Here is a 23,802-nt window from a genome sequence, read left to right as displayed (position 1 = left end):
CCCTCCCCCAGCTACCTGGTCATGGAGAATTATTGCTATTCTAGAATCCAGTGACTTCCGGCCAAAATTCTTATTCAGCAGTATTTCTTAATATTGTTAGTACTTGGTGCTCTTTAAAAAAGAAAACATTCTGATGTAGCAAATTTAAAACTGTATGAATTGACAATTCAATAATTGCTTGGATATAGGCCTGCGATGGTTATGCTTGATTGAGTAAACCTGAAGGGCTTGGGAGCTGCCAAGGGAACTGGAGGAGCACACTTTCAGGTGGGTATGCCTGGGTCACTGAGGCATGACCTTGGATACCCTAGCCCCTTACCCCTTCTCTCTCTGGGGCTGCTCTGCTCCCCAGGCTCCATGAACTAAGCAGCTTTGCTCCATCATGTCCTTCTGCTATGTTTCTGCCTTGGAGCCAGGTGACCACGGACTGAATCCACTGAAACCATGAAGTAAATTAAACCTCTCCTCCTCTGAGTAGTTGGTATGGGCCTAACATACCTCCATTTATTTGGGCTGTTAAGTTTTTGTGTGGTTGTATTTTTATAAACAATATAAAGTAATTCATTTCATTACTGTATTGGCTTAAAATACGGCAACCTGAAAGCAATGCAAAATGAACAACAAACTAAACCCCATAGGATATCAGTTAAGGGGTCTACTGTAGGGCAAGCACTGTAAAATAGTCTTGAACAGAAAACACTGAATCTCACCTTGTTCTTAAAGACTATGGTGATCAAGCTCACAGGTTAGGCAATTTACCTTTGTAGAACTTTGAAGTAGCTACATAGAAAGTCTATTATTTCCTGTCCACTATATCTCTTGTAATATCCTTCCATTCCAGTGAAAAGTCTATATTCTCTTACAATGCTCATTTTTAAATTATTAAATTTACAATTTGACAATCGTGCCAATAGAAAAAACTGTAATCACAGAATCATGGAATTTTTAAAGGAAGGATCACTGGAGAACCAGTTTATAAAAGCAGGCATGGCATCAGTCCCAATCTGCCATTCTGAACAAAAAACCCTCCACCTCTCCCAAGGGCAGCGTCTGTAACTCTGAGAATGGAGGCGAGCCACGGTCACAGGGGAGCTGACTTCAGCCAGCATCCCCCACACAACCACGAAACACACTGCCTTGCTTCCACATGGCCTCAGGCAGCTTCCCTTCCTGCCCGATCCCAGGACCAAAGGCGAGGTCTTCAAGCCAAGCAGCAGCACATATCAGAGAGGAATCTAAACAGAGCTGTCACTAATACAGGGTGCAAATGGCATCTCCTTATAGACGATGGCGTGCTATTCTCTGTGGGTAAATATCACACAGGAGTTAGTCAAATTCTCAACGTTCTATTTTTATAAGAAAGAAATGCAAAGCCCTGGAAATACACAGGAAGAGCATTAATCCCAAAGCATCACCACAAAATAAAGAAATATTTATTGATTATACACAGCATAGATGGTATTAACTAGATGTTGTGGTGCAGAAATATTCAAGATAAATAAAGGAAAACAATATGCTCAATGCTTATATGAATTTATGTTCTAAGAGAAACTGGGCACATGTACCTAAGAAAGAAAGGTCTGAACAAAACACAAACTTTATGGAAAAAAAATGCATATGTATTTATTTCTATCACAGAAAACCATACTCATAAAAATGCATGTGAAAGAGCACAGTTTGATAATATTACTATTTCATATTGACTGCCGTTTTTCTTTCTCTTCCTTCTACCTCTCTGTTTCCTTATGCTACTGTTTCAAATAGGCATTCCCAGACTTACAGATTTTGGGGGAAAAAGGTTTTTTAGTTAAGGTGTAAGGAATTAACATAAGGTTGCAGGCTTTTTTTGTTTTTGTTTTTGTTTTTTTGGTACCGGGGATCGAACTCTGGACCTTGTGCTTGCAAGGCAGGCCGCAGAACCACTGAGCTAAATACCCGGCCCTGCACGCTTTTTAATTTACCAAATGAGGACAATTCTTTTGGACATAAAATACCACCACATCTCCTCATATTAGCTTTATTTTATTAAAATACTTGGTCACATAAATGAATTTGTAATCAAATCCATTCAAGTGTAAACAATTAACATGAGATTCTGTTATATCTCCATTAGAAGTGTGAATCCTAGAGCAAGAGTAAAACCAAATAACAAGAATGCTGCCAAGCAGGAGAGGAGAAAAACCCTGATGCTCAAATTGTAATGGAGCAGGGGGGCTTCAAATGCAGGGGCTTTTCTTATTTCTGTCTGCTCTGGAGCCAGCCCAGTTCTCTTTAATGATGATGGCAAAGCGAAGAACCAAGGTGCATCCTGGCCTGTGTGAATGAAGCGAATGAGGACACCATCAGGAGCCACAAAATGCTAGAGGGGGAACTGGAAAGGAATGCAAAGGGTTTCTGTGGGGCAATCTGCTAGGAAGGCAATACCGAGAAAAACAAGCAGGAGAAAATTACTTTTTGATTGGTGATGGTCTTGGAGATTGAATCCAGGGTCTTGTGTGTGCTACCACTGAGCTTCATCCCCAGCTGCAGAAAATTACTTTTTAAAGTATGGATTGAAACAAAAGAAGGATCCAGAGCTGGAGAAAAAAACCTCAATAGCGTGAGATGAAGTACAGATTAGGGTTGAATTGAGGCAGTTGAAAATTAAAGCACAGATCTGAGAAGGTCTAGGAAGGGTGGGAGGAAACTAACAAAGCTCACTAACAGGCTCCCTGGGGAGACCTGAGAGAGACATAGGGATGACTCAGATGTCACAAGTACAGAGCCAGCAGCAGGGTGGCAGGGCACACAGGAAGTAGGAGAGGAAATGATGCATGCGATGTCAAAGCAGAACTATAAATGGTCATAGATCTGTGGTTTCCCCAGCAAAACCCGTGCCCTGGTTAAAATGTAATGGTGAAGATAGCAACACTTCAGCTAGCTAAAGTGTTGCTTTAAACTCGCATGTCTAGGAATGGGCGTGCAAGGAAGAAAATACTGAAAGTGAAATTCAATAGTGGCTAATTCTGAAGCAGCATTCCAAGGGAACTTTACTTTCTTTTTGTAATTAATTTGGGTAGAATTTTTGAAATTTCATAGCTAAATGTGTTAGAATGTTGTTAGAATGCCCGTTGTCTGGACATGGACACACACACACACACAGAATGTGTCAAGCGTTGTAAGTGTTAGAGAACTTGTAGCACACTGGGAGCGCTCCAAAGGATCCCTAACATACCTGCAGAGGTCAGTGCGGGTCACCACGGTCGGACATCTGATGATGTATTTAACATACATCAGATACACACTGTTATTGTTTGGGTCTAGGTGGCTTTTTCAGAGGTGGCTGAATCTAGAGGGTGTGATGCTGGGATGAAGGGCATGGGATTACTAAATTAGTGCACTGATTTGCTTGACACCACCCTAATCCCAGTAGTGTGGATAAAAGGGGCAGAAAGATTCTGTTAGGGTCCCTTGTTGCTTTTGCTACTGTGTAGGCTCTATGAGCTCTTTCTCCTCTGTGACGCCCCTCTGCCATGTGCCCCTCTGCCTTGGAGCCAGCCGATTATGGACTGAAACCTCTTCCGATCTTTGAGCCGAATAAACCTTTCCTCCTTTAACTTTGGGTATCAGGTATTTTGCCTCAGCAACGAGATAAAAGTAACCAAGGCACACACAGATCAATCAGACTTCAGCCACATCATGAAGGCCAAGAAACTACAAGCCGGCATGGTGGCACTCACCTATCTATGATCCTAGCATTCAGGGAGGATGTGGCAGGAGAACTGCAAGTCTGAGCCCAGCCCGAGCAAGTTAGCGACTTAGAAATACCTTGTGTCAGAATAAAGAGTAAAAAAGGGCTACGGGTTCATTCCCTACTACTACGCAGGAGAGAAGGAAGAAAGAAAGGGAGGGGAAGAGAGAGGAAGGAGAAGGAGGGAGGGAGAGAAATCTCGGTGCAATACGTAAGTCATTTCACCGAAAGCCTGATGCCACCACATGGGATCCTCTCCAAAGATCAGGTAAGAACCCTCTAGAAATACCAAAGTTTTCACCACTACGACTTTGTAGTCGTATTAAACTCAGCCCCTCATGGTCATAAAGAAGTGGTATGGGTCCTTCTAGAGTACACTGGGCAAAACCAGCAGGCAAGGAGCCTGGCACGGAGCAGCGTCCCTCTTGCCTTAAATCGGGCCCAGCGGACACAGCACCCAGGGAAAACAGACAGCCGGACTAGGAGCCCGGTCCGCCTATTTTTCTGGCATGGCACCTCGAACACATTTCTTTTTCTTTTTTTTTTTTTTTTGCCCCAAATTTTCTTTTCTTTTTTTTTCCCCATTAACTTTATTGGTACATTTTAGGTAAAAAATACAGTTACATTCATCATTGGGATCTTGTACCTTTACATGAGTCTCTTGGTTCTTACTATTTTTTCCCTTCCCTTGCCCTCCCTTCACCCCCTCCATCCACCCTTGCCTATTTGCAAAGACATTGTTTCCATTTTTTTCCTCTTCTCATATTTTTTCCTTTCCCTTTTTTCCCTTCCCCTACCCCTCCCAGTTCCCCTGCTCTTTTAGACCTTTTCTTCCTGTTACACAATATCAGTTATACATTTAAAAATTACAATATTAAGACCTAGGAGACATTACCACAGATTTTACAGAATTTAAAAGGATATAGAAAGCATATTTCAAAAATCTGTTTTGAAATAAATTTGACAACTTCTAAGAAGTAGCTTGGAAGACAAATTAATGAAACTAACTCTGGAGGAAATATAAAATGTGAATAGCACCTATTAAAGAAAGTATATTCCTAGCTTGAAAACCTACCTATATGACAACAGCAGGCTCATAAACATTTTAACTGATAAATTATATCAACATTTAAAGCAGAAAAAAGAAGGAACACTTCTCCCCTCATTTTAGGAACTCAACATTGTGCTAATCCTAAAACTGGATAAAGATAATAGAAGAAAAAAGTATGAACATAGATAAAAATTTGTTTAACAAAACAAACTATTAGAAGTCAGATCTGGCAGTAAGTAGAAAGTGGTTTTGTTATAGGGATGGCAGTGTTGGTTCAAAATGGGAGGATCCACCCCCAAAGTCATCATTTTAACAGAGGAAAGGAGAAAGCCATATGATCTTGTCACTAGTTGGAGAAAGAGTATTGGACTAAATTCTACAGCTGTCAAACACATTTCTTAATCTCTGTGTCCCAGTTTCCCGGAGAGGAAAATAGAGATAATTACCTCCACTCTCATGGCATCGCAAATGCTTATGAATCAGCATTCGGATGTAGGACGTTGTAAAGCACATGGGACAGTACCAGGCAGAAAGAACATACATTGCAAAGGATGGCTATTTTCATCAAAAAGTGAAATGTTGAAAAAGCTCAGCCTTTTCAAGAAACTGCTTCAATACAACTACAAACTGTGCTAATTGAGTTGTAGATAATTTGATGCAGCTTCTTCATATTAAAAAAAACCATGGTTGCCGCCCCCTGTCCCCGGGCTTCCTCTCATTTTCCCCTATGACCTTTGTGCACAGATTCTAAGAGCGGATACTGGGGGAGTTCCACAGATGTAACATCATCTCGAGAGCAAGACAGCAAGACGCTTTCCTGGGTTTTTTTCTTTCCCTCTGGGCTACTGAGGAAACTTCTTTACTCACAACCCAGTATGCTGCCGCCAACTGTCAAAGTCAAAAGCAAGCGGACAGTGGTAAAAGGGCAAGGCTGCAATGAGGAAACCCAAACTCCTGTTTCACAGACGTCTACAGTAACCAGATTTCCCAAGGCTGGACGGCCCCTCTGAGCCCGAGGCCGCGTGCCTGCAGGTCACTTCTCCGGAAGCGTTTCCACGGAGGGTCAACCATGGCGTGAGGACACCCGCAGTGGGGTGGGCTGTTCTGCACCTAGTGAACTTGCTTTCTCAGCCACGAGGCTCTTGGGACATCTTCCGATCACTCCCAGGGAGTGTCAGAAAAACCCCGCTACCCTCCAGTCTGTCCAATGGGAGCAGCTTCTGCCGAGCACACCAACAACAAGATACCAGGCCAAAGGTCTTCAGTGTAGTTAAGCTGGCAATGGTCAGGGGCATCGCCAGAACTGCCCAGGCTCCTCACTGAAGTCTTCCCACCTCAGTCTCTTCCCTGGGACACGGAGGGAGGCAACCTCCAGGATATTCTGGAGAATTAGGGGCTGAGAGTCTTCAGCATTCTCAGGATTGCAAAGCCCAGAAGTGTTTGTGCAGACCTCTGGCTTTATCCTGATTCACATTTCTTTCATGAGTTAAAGAAGTTACCTCCTCCACTTTCACTTAAAAAAACATTCTTAGTAAGTACAAAGTTTCTTCCTTGCAGGACAACAACTGGCTGCAGAGGCTGAGCAGATAGCTTACTTGCTTGGAACCAGATCTACCCACCACACCCTCAGGATTTGAAACTCTGGGTTCATAGGTCTCTGAGCAATTGGAAACAACCACAGGATCCAGTCTTCCAAGTTACTGTAAATGGCAGAAATTGCAAATGTGAACTCTGGAAATGCCAGGGGTCTGAATTTGGACAGAGCTGAGAACTCATCCCCAGAGAGTTCAGAAAGTATTTCCTGCTCATATGGGCCTGACAAGTCACAGTGCCCCTTCTCTCCTGGGCACCAAGTAGGACTCCTCGGGATATCAGAGCCCAGGCTCCAAGTCTACACAAGCAAGCCTGGCAGCACGATGCACCTTTCATTCTCTTCCCAAAGCAAAGAAGTCAGCGAGTATCTTTGTTCTGGGAGGGCAGCTTCATTAGGGGAAATGGCAGCTGTTCAGATTTCACGAGAAAGCCAACCTTTCTTCAAACATTTTAACTGTGCTGACCATTTCCTATCTCCTCGTCCATAGACTCGCTGGAAATTAAGTTCATGGCAGAAAAGTGGAGGAGACTGTTGCAGTGGGGCTGTGTGCTTTTTGCGGTTCACCTGATTTAATCTTCACACCACTACTGAAGCACCTGGAGGTTTAGTAACTTGTCCGAGGTCAAATAAACCAGCAAGGGACAGATACAAGATAAGAAACCATGTGTCTCAGCATCCAGAGTTCCCTCTTTTGACTACCACACCATTCCACTGAGACTATCCCAGTTTAGAAGACCCGAGGGTCCTTGATAGAACCCTTGTGCATTCATTCTGAACAGTCAGCTCTTCAAGAAAGGTCAAGCAAGTGCAAATGGAAAGAAATCCAAATTCTTCAGTCAAGGCTGGCACTATGTTGGCCTCAACCTCCCAGCATTGCTTTCCTCTCTTTGCAAGAGTCCAATCCTCTGGCTCAATCAGCATCATAAGCTCCATCCAAACCTCCTCTCCTGAGGATGCACTTATTTTCTTCCCCCAAATCTCAACCCAACCTAACTACTCCAGCAAAATGAAATAGGAACCTTTCTCAGATCCTCTTAGTTAGATGTAAAATGTTGGATTCTCTGTAAATACCCAAAGCAGGCTTGTTTTTAAACATCTATTGCAGTGTTTGTAACTTTCCATCCTGTAACACAGATATATAACAGAGCTTATCATTCTGGGGGAATTTTCAAAACACTTTACGAACTTCGATCTCAGTACAGGTCAGCATACCTAGTGTGGGGCAGTACGCAATGTAACTATTCAACAAACTCCAAGTAATTATCATAGCACAATGTTTATTTTGCAGTGCTGGGGATTGACCCTAATGCCTTTTACGTAAGCATCCATAGTACAATCTTTAGAGCTATGTCTCATCACTGATAGCTGCTATACCGGGTAATGAAAACTGAAAAGAGCTGCTACCGCTAACAATAATCCCAACTTTTGAAGATTCAATTGACTAATGACTAAAGCACTATATCCATTGTCTAACAGAAAAAATATGCATTTTCTTTCTGTCCCCTTAAGAATATTAGTATCACAGTGCCAAAAAGAGGAACACTAAGGAATTCTTCAACATCCAAAATGGATGCATTTTTACTCTCCTCTGGAAGTTACTAAACGAGCAAAACCAACAGGGCAAATATCAAGTTTCTAGGGGAATAAATGGTGCTACCACTAATCACACCTCTGAGTCCTCTTGGAGAGTCTGAAAACTCAGTCTGCAGCCTGAAGACGAAGCGGAAGCCTGGCAGCTGACAGGAAGACAGGAGCTTCCCTCAAAAACAAGATCTGGGCATATATTGTCTTTGCCTTTGAAAATGTCACTAGAGTACTTCCCGCAAGGATGGAGGCATAAAAATCCACTTATACATGATAGTTGTAAATTAAAATAATCTTTTGGTCAAATTTCAGAAGTCACAGTGATGCACATGCATATGGCCACCAGTCTGTTCCTCGATTTCATCTCTCTGAAAAATTATACATTTTCTTTTCACAATGACCTCAGAAACCAGTACCCTTGGAAAAGCCATTCTTTCTACAGCACCTCTAGCTCCAGACATCCGTAGCTTTGAAATTTCCATTCTGAATTTTAAAACTTTTTAAAGTTTAACCATTTAATTCAATTTGTCACCTACCTTGAAAAGGAGGCCCATTCAGCTGTTTTAACTAGTTGACATAAATTTAAATTGAGTCTAATATCAATGATGGTAGCCCTACAAGGGCTTCAGCCAAACATCCCTTTCATAATATCCATTACAAAATCAACATAAATTTTCTGTTCAAGCAAGTGTGTAAGGATTTGTATAGGAATTATAACTAAAGTGCAATAATTCAGCCATAACACTAATATCATTTTCATACAATTGTAGTGCCTAAAGTGGTACATTCCATGAAAACAAAACTATTACTGAACTAAATACATGCCCATCAGATGTATTCCTAACAATACTGTGCCTCAAATGGAAAACATTTAAATATTTGATGTGACTAAACAAGAGGGATACATTTGTACTCACATCTCAAGTCTCCCATCAACACATATATTCTCCAAATGCACAATGATTCATGTTTAAAGAGTAAAATGTGATAATTCAGGCAGAGAAGGAACGGACTATTGACATTACTCACAACCACGATTTGGAAACTGTAGATAATTAATATCTTATTTACTTTCTTCCAAGATGTAACACAAATAAAATATTCAAAAGTATAAATACTCATCTTGCATAATCATATATAGAAGGTATGAATCAATAATACATTATGAAGCTGTATAGCATCTTACATTCCTTTCAAAAAGAAAAAAAATTTCACACTATGATTTCATGAGCTTAACAACATATAGTATAATCTACAAGATTCACAAGGAACCAAATAATTTTATGTGCTTGCACAATATTAGGAAGTTTTCTTTAAATCTCTAAAAGCGTAAATTCACTTCAATGGCATTTATTTGAGACAAGCTACTATTCAGTTATTTTTAAAAGATGCTGGTTGTATGCAAAATACTATGTAACTATTTTACATCTCACATTTACACACCGGGTTAAAGTTCTTTGATGAGTGAAACAATACAAGTTATATTATTGTGCAAAACATCATCATCTGACAGGTTATTTCAATGTTAATTTAGTCCACTAATAAAAATGGGAAGGGGACAAGGCAGACTGTACAAGGAGGTGAGAAGTGAATGATCCCAAAATAGTCATATTCAACATAAAACACTAACACACTTTTCCTAACCCCAGTCCTGGACAAAGGCTATGCTGACACTGGCTGCAGCTCTTATCAAAAGATTAAGAAAATAGAAACCCGGGATAGGAAGATACTGAACCATGCAGACCAGGGCTTGAGCCATCTCCATGGAAAGATCCATCTCAACCTAAAAGGAATTCTGTGCACTTTAATATTTTCTTAAGCAAGCTGCTTTTTCTTAATTTACTTTTTAAATTATTTTTTTCCAGGATGTTCAGATTATTAGAATTTCAGGTGAAAACTTGAAAAGCAGCCCTCTCCAAGCATTAAAACTTACTGGCCAAAAGTTCACAGAACAAAACTTTATGGGACAGTTTTTATTTCAGTACTGCCAATTAAAATCTGTAAGAACTTCAGGCCAAACAGGGACTTCCTGGGCCACCCAACCAGGAAGCAGATGGAGGAGTGCGAACTACCCCACAGTGACAACAAGCCAAAGGTCTCTGGTTGATACTTTGTGCCTGTAATTGCAGTTCTGTCCCACAGTCAGTTTCCAGGTGCCCAAAGGCTGCAGAGGGGCGATCGGCCCTGCAGCCAGCTGCCACGACTTTCAGTGCCTGCGTGCTCAGGAGCCTGAGTTGGCTGACCAGTGCTTGGCTCTTCCAGCATGCCACCTCCATTGCCATGTGTTTCAGGTTTGGTCTCTTCATATGGTCCCAGAGGCCCAGACTGGGGCTTCCTCGGCACTAACGCAGCCAGTACCTCTAAAGAGTCAGAGGACCAACTGTCTCCTCCCCCAGTTCATCTCCTCTTCCAGGCCTCTGCCCATTTTTTGCTGTTGATCATGGAGCTGGCAGATCCTCACCTTCCTCAGATTGAGATCTAGATGGATCCAAGAGGAGGGCTGGGCCATCTGAGCATTTCTGTCAAGTTTGCTTTTGCACTGTGAAATGCTTTACTCTTTACAAAATGTGTGCTTTCTTCCTTCTCTCCTAAGAGGCAAGCTGCCCAGGAAGCCAAGCTCGCCTAAGTGATCTCTTTCTCAAGACTGTTCCACTTTGCTCAGAGTCCCTAGTAACACACTCTGCCTCCCACCCACTCCAGGTCCCCCTGCTCTGGGTTTACAGACGTGGCAGTTTCAGATGATCTTCCATACAAGCTATCTGCCTAAGTATGGAGAAATGATATCATGTCAAGCTTAAAGTGGCACAGAATTTTCGGGGACAAATTTGAAATCATCCAAAAAACTCTACCTGGCAAAGGGAAGCGTCAGATGACATCCTAGGAAAGCAGGAATATTTGAGTGGACACAGAAGTCTATTTTTGCTAAGACTTGCAATTTGTGGCACCAGGACATTTAAGAGCCCATGTCATGCAGGGACATCTTGGCCTGGAAAGTCATTATTTATAAAACAGGTCGAGGATAAGGACCAAGAATAATCCGGTACCCCCACTCCCACTCCGGAAGGAGCTGCAGTGACTGGATCCCCTGGTGAATATTGACAAACTAAGAAAATCTAAATGCTGAGCAGACCCAAGGCTCAAGGATAGTTGCACGGACAAGCGCTCGGGCCAGTCAGCCCTTGCTTACCGCCTCCTTAAAAATGCTCCGTGACTTAATCAAAGGTGCTTTCGAAACATCAACCAGCTCAGTTTATTTTCGAGTCTTTGGGCCTGGGGAGGCCTCGACTTTAAAGTCCTTGTGGCCCCCAAAGTGTGTGGGTGACTTTGCAAAGTGGAAAGGAGCTGTTCCTTCACCACTGCAAGAATTCCAGCTGCACAGCCAAAGAGCAGGGCCCATTCGGACGTCACTGGTAGGTTCTCACGTGACAGAAAGGGCAGTGAAGCCCCGAGGATGACTGGAAGAGACCCGCAGATCATGTGCAGCAAAGAAAACTCTGACTGTTCAGCCTTTACAGAAAAATACCACCTTCAATGGCAGTGATGAGATGGCGGTGGGGTGGTGGATTCCAGGCGTATCTTGGTCACGCTGGTTCCAGCAGTTTTGCAAGAGTTTCCAGGTCACAAATGCTTACTGATGGAGAGAGAAGAGAGGCTGCGGCCCAGGGCTGTCTCCCATGCTCCGCCCGTGGGAATCCAACTTTCACCTAGGCCCTACAGCCCCCGCCCACCGCCATGGTGCACACAGACTTCTAGAAGACCCAGGTCACAGCAGGCTCCACAGCCATCCAGACTTGGGACTGGTCACTGCACTTGCTCCGCACCCGCACCAGTGGAAAAACAAGTAGGGGTCAAATCAGAGCTGAACTAAAAACAAACTGTGGTCTGAGCCCAGTTATTGCATGTACTTGTCTTCTCTTCCTTAACATAAAGAGAATCCTCACCTTATGAGGATTAAACAAATTCTATTTTAAGGGGAACACACAGAGTGCAAGTACTTGTTTTTCTTTGCCCCTGTGATATAATTTGTCCCAGTTACATGAATAACTGACCACAAAATACCAGGAGACGCCTAAAGACGGCATAAACTTATTTACTAAATGGCAGAGCTTGGTTAAGCTGCTAGTTCATTGCAGTCAATAATATCTTGGTGCCTAGAGGTGGCTAAGGCGATTTCCCAAAGTATCCATTTTACTAGCTATGAATTGCCTAGAATCCAGGTAGGCACAGCCTTCTCTAAACACTAACGGGTGAAAATAATCCCGTAAAAGACCAGACATTCAAACATTCTGTTGTACTTTAACTTGCTCTGTGTATACTTCCAAATATCATATTCAGTTCACAGAATCTGGAAACTCAACTATTTCTATAAATGGGATGGGGCTAGGGACCTCAGAGGAAATTATTAGATCTCAATTCCAAGCCTGCCACTTATTTAGCAGGGCAACCTCAGCATACTTCATCCCTCTGTACTCGTGTCTCTGCACCTGTAAGATGGGCCCTGTGGATTAAAGGAGGTAAGAGAGCCTCTCAGCTTAGGGGCAGTGGTCCTTACCTGAATGTTCTGCCAAGAAAAAGACGAGATGGTCCAACTCTTTTTTTTTCTTTGGTACCGGGGATCGAACTCAGGTCCTTGCACTTGCGCAGCAGGCAGCGAAACCACTGAGCTAAATCCCCGGCCCTGTCCAACTCTTTTAAAAGCAAAGATACATAACATATCTACCTAAGACAAAAACCAGTTTACTAAAACAAAGCACAATATATCATGAACAAACTATCATATTAGAATGTGAAGTGCTTAAAATTCTGCTAGCTGAAGACCAAACAATTAGTAAGATTGAGCGTCGTTTCTAGGCAATGACAGACATATATCCTCCGTGCTGACACTGTGTGTCTTTGAACATGCTTCTGCCCTACTAAAAATGTCACTGGTTATAGTTTCATCACATTTGTATTTAAAATGTCACACTGGGTTCTGGGGTATAGATTTTCCCTATGAAAAAAAAATATTAAGTAGCCAAGCATGTTGGAGCTGCCTGTAATCCCAGGTTTCTGGGAGGCTGAAGTGGAAGGATCACAAATTCAAGTCTAGCCTGGGCAATTTAGTGAGACTTTGTCTCTAAATAAAAACCTAAAGAGGGGCTTGTGGTGTCGCTTAGTGGAAAGGTCTTGGGTTCAATCACCAGTACCACAGAGTTTTTAAAAAGGTAAAAAAATGTTTTATTGAAAGACTTTTATTAGAAGAGTCCCAAATGTCTTAACATTTCCCAAGTATACAATGTTCAACATTTTTCCACATATGAAGAGACAGCAATATCTTGAGATTTCATAGATTATTTTCCCCAAATGTTGGTAACAAGTGTTTTCCACAAAGTAAGGGCTCCTAAATCAAATAAATTTGTAGCATACTATTTTGCTTTGGACAAAACCTTCCTCTATATTTGTGCTCCCTAAAATAGTCTATGTTGTGAGATGCCTGCAGGATTGTTTACACCCAAATATTGGCCTACAGAACCCTTTTTAATGGAACACTTATTAACAGTGCTCTACACACAATCTGGGCAACAAGGGCCTAACTCACTAATTTATGGAAGAAATGTTGCTTTAAGCAGATTAACAAAGTATTAATCTCTCCTGTGATGTCTAAATAGCTATTAGAATGGGCTTTCCATTTTAAGAAGACAGAGCCTGGACTTCAGGCCTTCAAACTAGGCCCAACAGGGACTCTGTCTCTTTCCTTTGCCTGTGGAATGGAGCTGACATGATTGCGAATCTATAGAATAGAGGAGAAGAAAGTTGGCAAAATTTTATTTCCCTGAATGACATTAAACTCATAGGAATTACTTGTGCATGATCTGACAAAGTATATCTTCATTTCTATAGATGAGTAATTTAAATTTATGCATTAAGTTCCCAGAAAACACCAGCAGTCCTCAGCTGCAGATACAAAGTATTTTTAAACAAACAATAACACCTTCTTAAAGTAGCTTTTAAAGAATTTCCTTATTTTAGAGAAAAACTTTCCTCTCCCCACAGGGTTCAGAGGGTTTCCTAGTTAATGCTGTTTTTCCATCTTTGAAGCAAGTGTGGCAAGAAGCCAGCAGACCTTAGTAGTAGACACAGTGAAGCAAAACTTTCTGAATGAGACAGGATATCCTAGAGCGATGCTACGTAGGTATGTAAGGCATGGTGACAAAAGTCACTGGGTGACTGCTAAATGTAACTATTGTTATATAGTAGAGTAGAAAAACCAAGCAACTCATGTTCTGGCCTATTAATTTTATAGGCCTCTGAGGTATTGTCCACACATGATACAGGATCTCAAAAATATTATGTACTCCTAAATACTACCTCTGGTCCAAGAGTCCTTCAGAGTAAACAGCACTGGATGCAAACAAACAGGGCAATTTTGACAAGTTGGTCATCAGCAAATGGAGGGAACAGCTTAATTTATAATACAAATAATAATAAGCTAACATTTTGGGAGAATTTACCTTAGGCTAGACCCTGTCACAGTCGCTAAAGGGAATATTTCATTTCCCAGGAGTGTTTTCCCCAAATTCAAATTGGCACCCATGCCTAAGGTGAATTTTTATATTTTGATTTTTTTTTTTTTTTGGAAAACAATTTTGAAAATCAAGCATAATCTTTCGGTAGGAAGAAAATAAATGATGCATGGTAAACTGTTCTGCAAACAACAAAAATCCAATCTTCCAAACTATCAAATATTATCCAATTCACAAATATAGATGGTTCCTGAATCCATCTGATGTTTAGGGTAAAGAAAAATGGCAGCCCCAACTTAGGACATTTATTCCGAGGATAAATGCATACCGGAAGTGCATCTACTGTACTACTGGAGAATGTTGAAGCTAAGTTACAGGGGACAAAGGATTTTTTGTTAAGAACAGTCAGTAATAAGACCAGGACAGCCAGGGAGGGCCACAGTCAGCCTCCAGCTGCTCCTTTCCCTCCCTATGGGCCCCGGCCAAGCCTCCGGGGGGGCGTGAATCCTGTCCACTAGCGCGTGGAATCTGGCCTGGGATTAGCTGGCTGACAGACCACAGCCACGTGGCATGGACTGACTTCCCAGGCCAGGTCATAACGATGTCACATGTGCCCAGGCTGGAGCCTCTGACAACCCAGCTCGGCCCTTCCAGCATGATGTTCCTGACAAAGGACTTGGATGCGACCCTCCAGAATCACGACAGGAAACTATCACTTTTACTCACTGAGTTCTGGGGTGGAGGTTACACATCAATGGACTCTTAGAACCACCAATTGCTCTTTCATGATAGAGGTCACAAAGTGGGGGAACCTGAGGCAGGTCCCACCTTGAGATGGGTGTCTTGGCATTTAAAAATTCTAGCTAACAGTTTCAATCAAAACCCAATTTTTCTTAGGCATGCACTTTCCTGTCCTCTCTGCCAGGCCTCTACTGATTCTAAAGTATATAACCTTGCTCTAAAAGCTGGGGAGTAAAGGATTAGTACATTCATATAGCCACCTAATTATATACAATGGGATGAGACCACATGATTACGTTATAACACAGAATAATTTAAAAATGCTATAATCCAAAAGAACTTCAATCTGGAAACACTAAGAGTATATAACCGCATTTTCAAGGATAAAAAATTATCAATGATTTTCTAAAAAATAAGACACTACATAGATTTAATTCTACCTTCACTCAAAAAACCTCTATCAGATGACAGGCCATAGTTTCGACTGTATTGTTTGGACAAAGAGAAATGAACAGGCATGCACTTGGTAACTCTAGTAAAAACATTAATTATAGAATACCTTAATCAAGTTACATGTTTCTAGACCACCTATAAATAGCCTATGTTCCTTTCAATTTCCAGTACATCTTTTCTTAGCCAGGCCCCATCTCAATTACTCAACAACAAATTTTTAAAAAATTCTATAACACAAAAAAAGGAACAACATGAGAGCTTCCCAAATATGAACCTAAGAAAGCTGTTTTAGAACCCATTTGAACTTTATATGCTCCTTCAGAGCAGGAATTATTATATTTGTGTTGTTCCTAGGTTTATCATTTGTACTCTGGAAAGACCTTCAGTTGTTTAATTAAACACATTAAAATTTTTAATAATTTAAAATATAAGGCATTGCATATTTACATATCTGGAAAGCATTTATGAGTTAGCCAAATCTCTTCCAAGGTAGGATTTTAATTTTATGCTGTTCATCAATATTACATAATATCTGTTATTTTTTTCAGTTATAGTTTCCGACAATCATGAGCATTCATAGCACCAGATTGCTAATGCCAAACCATTTTAGTTTCAAAATTATTGTTAGTGTGAAACCCAAGAATTTTCTACACAGTTCTAGCTTCATAGCAGCATAGTGTTAAAGCATTTCTCACTTTACTAAATTAATTAGATATAGAAACTCTAATCTGATTCAACTAGGTCACAAGAATATATATAATTTTCACATCTATAAACCTTCCAAAAGAAATGACAGACGTAAACAAGCACGTAATCTCTAATGGAAAACAGGCACATGTCCAGGAATCATGGAAAGGTATATTTATTGGAGTCTACCAAATTCCCCATGTACCTTGTGAAGAGCACTGAACTACAATAAGACAAAACTAGAAAGAGGCAGCAAAGGAAAAATAAAAAAAACTTTCACTTCGCAAAAGTCCTGAGAGGCAACAAAAAACACTAAATAGCTACCCTCAACTTAGTTCAAGATTTTATTTGGGTTTGAAAAGTTTATCTCAGAACACATTTCTCCATAGCAATAATGTTACAAATAAATGACATTTTGAGTTTTCTGGCAAATAAAAAAATATTTTGTCAATGCATAGCATAGCAGAATTGGAGAGAGGAGATGGTATACAGGGCTCAAGAGGAATTGTTCAAGGGCAGCACATCACCCAAACTTGTATCATGGATTCACACCCTCAGGTTCGCTCTGCTCCAAGATACACTGCTTTGTGGTTATGAGATCAATAATTGTCCATAAAGCAGCTGAATATATTTTAAGGGCAAAACAAAATTAGACTTTTCTCAAACACTTTGGCCATACTGTGATACCACAACTTTTATCTGCAAGCATTCAAATAACCTCAAGTCACTGTTGCTGTTTGAGAAACATGAACAAACAACTTTCTTTGATCTACGTTAGATGATTTTCTCCTTTATTAAAGATACCATGTGATTTATCAATTTACATGCACCCAACTCAAATATAAAAGATATTCAAAAGAGTCACTTACACCTAACAAGTTCACTACCTCTAAAACCCTTTTGAAGAAATCTTTTTTAGTATTGCTTATAACTTCTTCTGGGATTATTTTTTAAATAAAGAAGTTGAGTATTAAAGGAAAACTCATTTTCCAAACCATTTACAAGTTAATCTCCAAAATGCTTTCAATAGCATTTCCAAATTCATTCACTACCAAGCATCAGTCCTTGATTGCCTCTCACCATCACAGAAAATGTCATGTACTAGTCTCAGGATGTTATGCAGGTTAACTCAATTTTCCTAACAACTCTTGACTTTGGTATCACTATCCCCAGGCCACAGAAGAAAAAGAAAAAATGGAGCCTCTGAGACATTAAATAACTTGGCCTGAAGTCACACAGCTATTAAATGACAGAATCACGATCCCAACTCAGGAAATCTGGCTCCAAAACCTGCATAATCACTGCATCAACTAGCTCTCTCGGCCATGCACTCGAACTTCTACTGACTGCCCACAGTGGAACAAGCTCTCTGCTAAGGCTTAGGGATAAAGACATGGACCACCCCCCCTGCCCCGAAAAAAAGTCAAGCCCCTAGTCCTCATGACCATATCTGAGGATATACACCAAACAAGCACAATGCAAAGTAAACCCCGAAGCTCAGTGTGACAATGCTGGTTAAGGGAAATGTTTGGGGAAATTTTATAATACCGTACTGAAAGAATTTAATAATAATGCTCCTTTATGTACTTTTTTTATGATTAACCAGGTGAAGTGGAAAAGAGCATTTTTATGCTGATTTCATAGAACAGAAAACAGGTGAAGCTAGTAGGGCCTGAACATCTTAAGGACACCATATCCTTCCTATAGGAATCTGCCTTCCCATAGGTCCTACTTCTCTATAAAGACCAAAAATGGCCAAATCCTATGCCACTGGGGGAATCTACTGTGGCCTGCGTAAAGAGACTAACTTGGCAAATCTGATATTCATTTTAAAATGTGGAGTGAAGGATGGGTTGGTGAACTCTGTGATGGAAGAAGACAGAAAAGCACGCATGAAGAGTCCATCCCATTCACACTGAAATGAGAAAATAAAGCCAGCAGGTGGGAAATAGAGTCTTAAAAAGAAAGCAGCAGCAAGGCCTGAGGGACAGCACATGACCAGTCACTGAGGGCATAAGAGAGTTGCTTCCTGTCCATGCAACTCAGGTCCTGGTCATGGCTCCTAAAGAAATGTCAAGTGCTCTTTGTAGCTGAAGAACTATCTACCAAACGCAGGTGTAAACGAGCTGTGATTTCCCACTCTGTCTACACAGAAATGTGGATACTTGCTGGACTTGATACAGAAAAGATTCCAGATACAGTAACTGCTACACAGGTTTTCACAGTTTCTGCTTGTTTCTTGTAAAAATAAATAAATAAATAAATAAATAAATAAATAAATAAATAAATAAAATAAAAATTGGCTGATTCACATGAGAAGCACAGAAGTCAAAACCAGGCGTCTTCAGAAGGATCCAGACAGTATCCTTCCAGCTCCCCCTGCCCTATCTGCTCCTGCACAGGCCCTCATCCCCACTTTCTGAAAGGAGACTTTCATGCTCTACCTCATTTTATCAAAAGAAAACAAGGAACCCACTAAGTGTCACACTGAACAAAAGTTTTACAACAAACCATTCCACCTCAAAATATATGCACGGAATGGAAGGTCTGGATACAGACAGTGAACTCCTGGAGGACAGAGCTCAGCCGAGGGTCGGCAGCACACCTGTCCTGGCACCTTCCTCCTCCTAAACAAGGGGGGCGACTGTGCTGTCAACAAGCCTGCCGGGACCAACAGCTCGGGCCGAGTCTCTGCAGGCCTGACCTCTCTTCCAGTCACACCAGCGGAGAGCAAGGAAAGACCCGGAGGCAGAGCTGAATCCAAAAGAGGCAGCCAAGGGGAGGCAGAACCCACATCTGTGGGTGGGAGCACACAGGCAACTTCCGCTTCCGCCCAGGACAGCCTTGGTCCCTAGGATGCTGGGAACTTTCTCCAGTGTGTGCCGGAGACCCACGTTTACAGCCAGAAGGGGATTAAAGAAGATACAAAAGAGCGTTTGTTCTGGGGGTCGGTCCAATTATGAAACGCAGCTTACACTTAGCTGCCACAGCGTCCTCGAACAATCGTGTACCTCACATCAAATTCGCGGCCAGTCCGCTTAGTTTCAACACTTTCTTAAAAGCGCTAATGGAGCTTGACGTATAAAAAGAACAATGAAAATGAGAGCAAGCCCCACTTAGACACAAGGGTAGCAGTACAGTAGCGATGAAAGAAGGAACAGGTGTGCTGCTATGGAAAACAGGGTGCTGTGGAAGGGAAATTTTCAGAAAGTGTTTTTGTTTTGTGAGTGTATGTGCGTGTGTGGGGGGGGGTGTTTTGTGATTTCTAAATCCTTATATTTGAAAGGCATGAGTCTAGCAAATCCTACAACAATTCAAATAGGTACACAAAACTCAAAGGCCTCCCTCATGACCTCAGTTGAAAGGCAAATACCTCATTCCCAAATGAGGGCAAGAACTGCCTACTCAGGAGCCTGGTGCCTCTCCTAGCAATGCAAGAGGAAATGAGGGACAGGACCTCTACCCTGCAGGGTGAGAAAATGAGTCTTTAAAAGACACCCATTTGCCATGAAATTGAGGACTGGATAGACATAGCAAACAGTCTAGATGGACAGGTAAAAAAAAAAGAAAGGCATTGTCACGAAACCCTATAAAATTAAAGTGAGGAAGCATGCATTGATTAACTTCAGCATAAGAACCCATTACCAAGCTTCCCTTCCTTCACTACACTGGGACCAGGCGGCACCCAAATTCTGAAGGAACTTTACTAACTTAGGTGTTTCAAACGCGATGAGAATCCCATAAAGATGCTGACCTTATCAAAAAAGACAACCGCGTCCTCCTCCTCCTCATGCTCCTATCAAACACCTGTTTCCAACATGCACACCCAGAACCGAGCTTCAGGTCTTGGTCAGCACACCCTGTTTTACACGCTGGACGTCTTCCCTAAGTTCGTGGCAACTCTGTCCTTCTAAATTTCTCAGCTAAAGCCTTGCAATGCTTCTGATGTTCATGTCCTCACAGTCAGTAATCCTCTGGAAATCCTGCAGACAGGGACATGACCTTCACTGCTCCCTCCCTCCCCTCCTGGGACCCAGCCCTTGGCCTGGGGCACCGTCACCTTCACCTGCCAGAGTTGTTGCTGTTTCTGTGGTTCTATAGTCAACACCACAGCCACAGGGAGCTTTCAGAATGGAAATCTGCTCCACTCTCCCTGCACTCAAAACCTTGCCCTTCAGTGCCTTAGCACCTAACCTTAAGCACAAACCTAATTCCCCAAATGCTCTGTGGAGGTCAGCAGCGAACACTGCTTTCCTCTCCCTCCCCTCCAGCCATACAGGACTGGGGCTCCTGTGGGGATTTTGCTCTGTGGCCTCCTCTAAGCTTATGGCTCCTATGCTCTCTACCCGCCTCCGCCTTGAAAGTTCTTGCTCCCAGGTGTCTGCAGGGCTTGTCACTCTCACCTGCTCAGGTCTGTCTTCTACTCTCCCCCTACACAGGTGGCCATTTTGTTCCCCAATATGATGCCAGCTCCAGACAACTGCCTGTCCTCAGCAAGACCTTGAAGATCACATGGAATGACTGAGGGCCTGAATGGCTATGCTTATAGAACAAAGGAATGGTCCAGACTTGAAAAACTCTGAACCTGAAATAAACGTGTGCCCCGGGGAAGTGGTCCTTGAAGGTAGAGGAAGGAAATGTGGAGAAGAGCAGCTGCCAAAGAAGGATCCACCCACCCTCAATGTTGCTCTAAGAGTCGGGGTGTGCAGACCTCTATTTGGGTCCCCCTCGTTCCAAGCAAAACAGTGGCCGCCCCATGGTAACCCTTCCTCTGGCAGCTCTCCCCAGTTCTAAGCATAACCATCGCTGTGTATCAAAAGAACATTTCCAAGGTCTTTCAGACTCCAGAGGCCTCACCTTTGGCCAATTTCATTTTCAAATATGTCATTCTTAGTTAAGCACATGGATCATTTTCATATGTTTTAACATGCGGCAAAATGATATTTACAAAAATGCTTTTGAACCAAGGGAGAATTTCTTTCTCCTTCTTCACCTAGTGTTAAGGAGAGTATCAGGCACGGTTCCACCAGCTCTACGTGGATCATCCCACTCCCTCCTCCCAGTGAGGTGAGTACTACTGTAAAGTTCATTTTACAGCAGAGACTTAATGCCCAGGCTCACACTACTACAGAATGAGAGGGAACTGGGATGTCACTGTGGTCCAGCCCCTCTTGTCCAACCTGCCCAGTGGCAAGTGGGGTCAAAAAAGACTTCCTGCGATGAATGCCACCTATTTGTTCAAAGAAGAATTACAAATATGTCATTCTCCAACTTATTCAGGTACAGAGTTAAAAGTTCCAGTAAGAATGAAAACATCACTTGACATAATATTAACATATTAATACAAATAACAGCAATTAGAATATTTTTTCTTACATGATGGTAAAGTCAAGAGAACAGTAAAAATAGGCAAAATGCAGTACTCCTTGAAAAACTACTTTTTAAAAGTAAATATTAAGAAGTCAGCTTGGAAAACAAGTAAATAAAGTCTTATAAATATAGCTGCTCATAAAAAAAAAGTGGTTTCCTCTGGGAATATTCAGCTGTGGACAACTCAGCCAGAACTAATGTTAACATATTTCCTCAAATCCTGATGTTTTGAGAACACATTTTATTTTCTGTTTAACAAGAATGAAAACAAGATTCTACAAATATTTGAGAGGCCCTAACCAGCAGTGGGAGGAATTCCTTCAACCTGGCATTCAATGAACATCTTCTGATAAAGGACAATGGAATGAAGGAAATGTTAGATTATTTATAAAATATTAATGATCTGCTCTCCTAGTTTTTCAAAAGGGCAGAACAATGAAAAAGGACTTTACAAGGCAAGGCTAAAAATCAAACATTTTCTATAAATAACTTAATTCACATATGTAACTTTTTATACTTATTAAATGGCATTATGTATACATGAGCTTATCTTACTGAACTAAATATCTGATTAAATAGTTCATCAAAGAGCAAATGTTCAATTAAATGGTTCATATTCTTCAGAGGAGATAAAATCTTGTGATAAGAAAAGTCAGATTTAGAGTTACCTCTGGCAACTTTTAAATAGGCAATAAGAAAGGCAGAGTCTAATTTATCCTCTTAAGTATTTTCTTCTAATGTTACTTCTTAGAGAGCTTTGTAAAATAGGCATCAACCTCCAACCTCGCCCCTTGGAGCACCTTCTAATACTTGAACCAACACAGCTGCCCAAGTCAGTCATATCCCCCATCATCACCATTCTTAGGAGGTCCAGAGTGCTCTCACCCCACCCCCAAATCCCTCCTCCTTCCATGCATCTCCACCCCATGCCAATTCCAGTGTCTCAACCCTTTCAGGACAAACAAGGTACCTCCCACAGTTTCTTTATGCTTATCTGATATTCCAGGCTTAATGATAAAGCTAGTAAGGTCTGTCCCTCCTTCCTTCCTGCCTTTCCTCTCAGCCCTCAAAGTAGGCTCCTGTCTACTCCAACCCAAGTAACACCAATCCCTAGGACTCCAATGCAAAAGTAAGTACTTGGGGCCAATATGGGCAAGCAATATGGCAGCCAGCCAGGGAGCCTTTAGGAGCAGATGTGAGGCTCCCAGCCTGGGCAGCTGCCCATGATTCCCCCGCAGTGCCTCTTGGTTCTGCTTCAGCAATAGTTGAGTATAATGCCTTTCCCTCTTTGGTTTGCTCAACCCACAAGCAGCTTCCAAACTGCAGACACAGGGAAAATGGTGGAGGGAACTGGCTATGCAGCCCCAGGCAAATCCTAGAACCACAGACCTTGGGAGAAGCTAAGGAATTCCTGGGTTCTGAGACCCAGGGTCTCTGTGGTTCTCTCCACTCTCACCATCCAAGCTGCAGCTCAGAGCCTCTGGCTGCCCCAGGGTAAAGTCACTGGAGAACACGCCGAGCTTGTACAACTCTGGCAATTTTGCCTGGCATGTAAAGCCAAGTTACGGCTGGCTCAGGGTTGGTGCTGCAGGCTGCTCACAGCTGAAAGATTACTAATACATTACTGCTGTACCAAAAAATGCATGGAAATGATTTATGATTTTCGCAGAAAATACTTCAAACAACAAAAATAATATGGTGACATATCTAAAGCACATGCAGTGATTCCCTTTCATCTCTGGCAATGAATTAATTCGATGCATACATACTGTGGCTACCACGTGAGAAAGAGTTCTATCAGCCTAGGTCCAACTTGGGGTGTTAGTCACTTCTTTCATTTTCCCACCTCCTCTGTATTTGGGGACTTTACAACAAATGAAAGAAGGCATTCTTTCAGCTTAGGACATAGACATAAGTCACACAAGAACAAAGACTTTAGTATCACTTTAAGCATCAAGGAGGAAATGAACTGCCTGATAACTAATTTAGTATCCCAGTCTATTTGTTAGCATTTGCTTTTTGCAATCTTCCAGGCCAATATTTGCAATTTATATCTAAGACTAGAGGTTAAAATATTCAGCTAGTGAGA

At 41.9% G+C, this 23,802-nt stretch overlaps 1 protein-coding gene across 3 annotated transcripts in view; it reads right to left on the bottom strand.

Annotated features, from left to right (window-relative positions):
- Window positions 1-23,802, bottom strand: part of Arhgap18 (Rho GTPase activating protein 18) — a 173,027-nt gene that overhangs the window by 92,377 nt on the left and 56,848 nt on the right. The gene's annotated exons all lie outside the window — the stretch shown is intronic.

Source organism: Heterocephalus glaber, unplaced genomic scaffold (assembly GCF_053883595.1).
Source record: "Heterocephalus glaber isolate CG9 unplaced genomic scaffold, H.glaber_assembly_v1.0 deba00001550, whole genome shotgun sequence".
NCBI classification, from domain to species: domain Eukaryota; kingdom Metazoa; phylum Chordata; class Mammalia; order Rodentia; family Bathyergidae; genus Heterocephalus; species Heterocephalus glaber.
The sequence above is the reverse complement of the archived record's forward strand: the minus strand, read 5'-3'. Positions and strand labels throughout refer to the sequence as shown.